The following is a 5,218-nucleotide window of genomic DNA, read 5'->3' as shown; positions in this document are numbered from 1 at the left end:
ATGCTTTTTATTAATAATATAAGGCATGGCCCCATCAATAATTCTTTTGGAATTTTTTTTTTTTTTTTTCATTTTCATGGAATAGTGGGGTTCACATCAAATTTACAACTGAATTGTAGGCTATATATTGATGGTGATAACGGTTGGAAAAATATTGTGATCGAAAATTCATTTCCTTATAAAAAGATGCATAAAATTCATTACAAGAAGATTGCCACTTACTGATCTCGAGGCTCAACATTGAGATACTATATACGTTAAGACCGGTAAATGGTTACGTAGACTACTTGGAAAATTTAGGATAAACGTAGGATTCATTTATGGTTGTTCTTCAAGCTCTGTTAATCCTCTCATTCTTGGACATTGCGATTATGTTTAAATAACTTTATTAGTAATATATAATTTTTGATCAAAGTAAAACTTTAATATTAATCACGCATTCACCACTTCTATTCATACATTTCGGGAGATTACAGCTTTTTGCATTATAAAAAATAACTTAAAAGTAACTTATGAGTTTATCCAAACATAGGCCACATGTTATCTAAATGGTGTGAGGTATATGGTGAAGTTCCTCCTTTTGGTGGAACATGTTTACTCGTGGTAGAGTGGTGGTTAGTGTTGCAATGGGTAGAAAATGCAAAGTAGACAAAATGTAAAAAACAAATTAAAAAATATATATATAACCGTCGACAATCACAAAAGAAGAAGAAGAAGAATCAATTTAACTCAAAAAACCTCACAATACAGTTTTTTTACTCAACTTCTTCTTATATAAAACTAGATCGTACAACGTATATTTCACACACATGCCATTTCCCTCTCTACATCAATGGTTGCACGAGTTCTCTCAAGCCGTGTTCTTTAAGCCTTTAACCTTCAACGTTGCACGAATTTCTCTTTTTCAAAATAGAAATCATTTTACCTCATATAATGATCTGGTCGTGTTGACGAAGTCTATCTATCTATGTTACTTTGTTCAGCACATACACGATCAATCGAATGGACCGATAGATGACAAGGTCTAAATCAACAAGTTATGATCAAACCATCTAATTACTAGCATTTACAGATTGGTCACTTCAACGACTTTAGCAAAGCATGTTACGTGCTTGACGTGCTGATTAACTAGTTTTGGTTAAAAAAGGTTGGGACCAATTAGTTCTGACTTTTCTTAGAGGCTGCATGTATCTTAAATACAAAATTGAAATAAAAGTAGGAAAAAAAATCTGCATATGGGTTGCTTGTTGCCAAATTAAAAATCTTATACCTAATTTCATTGCTATCTATCAAAGGATATTTATTGAAATTAAATTAAGGAAAAATTGTAGTAGCGGTCCCTAACCTTTTCGCTTTTTGCAGACTTTACTCTAATATTCATTTTGTGCCAGCGGAGGTCCCTAACCTTTCATAAATATGTACCTAAGGTCTATTTGGACGAAAATCGTCCAAAACACTGTCAGTTGATCAAGAAAATTTCTTGAACTATCTGCTACCGCAGTGATTTTATTGAATGTTGATACCTTTTTGGACAGTGTTATTGGATGTTGATTCCTTATTTTTCCCGTTCAACTGACAAAATTTTGGACGATTTCCATCTAAATGGACTTCGGGTGCATATTTATGAAAGGTTAGGAATCTCCAATGACACAAAATGAAGGTTAGGATAAAGTCTACAAAAAATGAAAATGTTGAAGACTGCTGCTGCAATTTTCCCTTAAATTAATTGATAAAAATGATTGGAAAATGAAAGCAAAATTTCTTTGTAGATAGGGAAAGGAATTAATGGCCGCTATTTCTGATTTTTTTTAGCTGTCTAATTACGGTGGCATAAATGCTGGTTTAATTATACCATATAAGTTGTACAAATTTCAAAAATCTATCACAATCCTATGTAGGGTACACAAATAGTTTGTCGAGAGCAAAGCAGCAGAAAAATTGGCTATAATATTTAATGTCTTTCACATATTGGGATGAATAATAGTTTCTATTGATGACTAAAATTGACGTGGCAATTATAAATCAGCTTAAGAAAAACTTAGTAGAGTTAATTACCAAAATATTATAAGAAAGGAGTAATTATTATTAAGAAGTGTTCTTGTAATGTTTTCAAGAGATCGCTGAGCTCTAGCTCTCAAATGGAATCAGTATTCCTATTTCAATTGTGCTATTCATACAGACCCCTTTGCACAGGGTCTGTACAGATGCACACACATGGGAGTGGACCCCACACATGAGGTCCACCCCCCATGTGAGAGCCCCTGTACAGATCCTGTGCAAAGGGGTCTGTGCTAAAGCTTTGTTCCTTCCTATTTATAGCCATAACAAGAGTTTGCCATCCTTAAGCATATCCTACTATAGTATCCAACCTTGATTTGTGTGGTGGCGCCTTATCTTAAGGTTTTGAATTTGCTATTGAGTTCGATTGTTCAAATCAACATTTCTCTTAGAATGCAGTTTGTAGTCTAGATCATGATGACATTTTACAAGGCAGTAAGCAATAAGTACTCTCCTGACTAATGGATGATTCGTCGACAATATCAGAAGTATCAAGCGTGTTTTTTAGAGTAGTTGTTTGGGGAGGTGTTGACGTCATTAGAAAATGCCCATTTAGTTGAATAATGATTATCTTTCTTAGAGACGATGACCTTGTAGCCACTTTGACTCTGTGGTTATAGGCCAACCTTCATTCAAGGTTTTGGAAATCTTATGCTTTAAGTTATTTTTACTCACTTAGAAATAGGCCCGTGATTGTGTTTAAGGTCAGGTGACCAAAGTTTCAAAAAATATCATAAATTAATCAACATACGATGGCACGAGATAAACTCTGATGTTTTTAGTAGTATCAAAATTGGAGACGGGTCGGCCCATTAAAAAACTAGACCGAAATCGACTTGGTTGGCCCAAGTCACCCAAGGCAACTCTCAAATTGACACATGTAGAAATATAGCTTGAGGGTCCATGATACCATACTTGTCAAAATTTTTACGATATTAGTGCGCTTTTGAATCCCATTTTTGAAAGAATGAATTTTATAATAGTGATTTTTTGGAGAATGTTTAATTAAAAATTGGAGAAAAAATTTGAGTTCGTGTATAAAGTTTTTTTACTGGAAAAATGTATGGTTGAAAATAAATTTGAAAAAAAATTTTAAATAATGAAATTGGGCGGAATTCCACGATAATTTAATCATCGTGAAGAAGTGTTCATGAACTTGGAACACTGTTATAGAAAGACTAAGCCCCTATCTAGGGGTGGCAGTGGGCCGAGTCGGCTCGTGGCTCGTTTTTTACGAGGCAAGCCCGGCTCGTGGCTCGTTTTTTACGAGCCGAGCTCGGGCTCGCCTCGTTGCTTGTGGGCGAGCTCGGCTCGGCCCACGAGCTCGTGGCCGGGCCGGGTCGAGCCGAGCCCACGAGCGGCTTGCGAGCTCGTGAATTTTTTTTTATTTGTTTTTTTGGCAAATTTTTCAATTTTTATTGATAAAATTTCAATTTTTTCCATTTTTTTGGACGAGCCGGCTCGTGGGCTCAGCTCGTTGGAATCGACCCCCTGCCCCGAGCAGCCCACAAGCTGAGCTTTGACGAGCTGAGCCGACGAGCCAACTCGGCCCATTTGACATCCCTACCCCTATCTGACAACCATTATAATAAGAAATTTGGGTAAAATGTATTTTGGAATAATAATTTTTGGGAGAATGTATAATTAAAAAAGAATGAAAATTTTTTAATTTACATATAATATTATTTTATTGAAAAATGCGTTGTTGAAAAGAAAAGAGAAATTTATTAAAATTTTAGAATGAATCAATGGCTAAATTCACGTATTGATGAACAATGTTGATTACATAGGCCAAGTTATCAACATTTCACGGTCCACTATTAATTTCGCATGTGAATAAGTTGTAGAATTTTAATTTTTGTGGGAAAAATGTGTGCATTTTTCACATGCAAGAGTTGCAACAATGTTGACATCTATTTATAATTCCCATTTTCTTGGACAGTGTATTAACTGGAACCCATATTCGGAGGTGTAGAGTGAACTCACCATGGCGCATTTTAACAAGAAAATAACTCTAAACACCCGTTCTCAAACTGAATTACAGACTACAACTCACCTACATCACACCGCACAAACTCTATTCATAGCTTGTTACACTAACAAAATCAAAGGACAATCACATATATTACACCGGATTTTGTGCGCTCAATAACCACACTTCAAAGGACGGTAAACTTTGGGTCATCGACTTTTTGATCAAATGCAATAACCAATTGTACAAATCAACACAATTTTAGAGTCATCTAAAAATAACATTAAAGTTTGTAAAAGGTGTACTGGTGAGAAACCCAAGTCATCTAGTCCTGAGGATGAAGAGTAAGAAAAAAAAAATTCAGAGTCTCTGTCAATAAAAGAAGTGGTACGATCAAATTTGGGAAACTATGAGAATAAGAATGGAGCCAGCTATAGGACGGTCAGTTTGGTGGCCCGGGAAGCAGACAACCTACGCTTCCTTGTGGTACTTATAATAAATCTAAGAATTCGGAGTTCCCAAAATATCAATTCCTAAAAGAAAGACTCAATGGCTCAATTTTCATAGCGAGTATAAAGAGGAAAGTGAACATTGAACAAGAAATTTTTATACACTTGCGACACGTTTGGTTTGCAGGATTAAACAACAATCGAAAGGATTAAGGAACAAAAATAAGTTCAATTCTTACCTATCTTCCCATTCAATGCTGTCATGTACAGCATAGTACACACCGAGCATGATGCACAAAAGAAACTCCACATTATTTATTCCAAATAGTATAGGTATTTATTTCATTTAAGTTCAGAACATGGAATAGTAGACTGGCTATATCATTCTGAGATGACCATATTTATCTAATTTTGATATGAAGATATTAAACATGAATCGAACTTACCTTATAATTTCCAGCGCAAAGATGATAGGATATTCTGAACTGCACTCCTTTGCCTGCTTACTGCAGAACAATACATATTTTTCCAAGTTCGAGCAGCATTTTCCTGGGCAGGACGACAGATTCTAATGCTTCAAAATAAAACAGTGATATAATCAACTTAGTCAAAATTATTACAATTTTTGTCAAATGATCATCTAGAACAGCCTTTTCGTCGTCATTAGCAGCTATTGAGCTCTAGCTATATTATTTATCTTACATTCAGAAAAGGCAAATATCAAGATGCTAATCATGAA

The sequence above is a fragment of the Olea europaea genome, chromosome 8 (genome assembly GCF_002742605.1).
Source record: "Olea europaea var. sylvestris chromosome 8, O_europaea_v1, whole genome shotgun sequence".
Taxonomy (NCBI): domain Eukaryota; kingdom Viridiplantae; phylum Streptophyta; class Magnoliopsida; order Lamiales; family Oleaceae; genus Olea; species Olea europaea.
The sequence above is the reverse complement of the archived record's forward strand: the minus strand, read 5'-3'. Positions refer to the sequence as shown.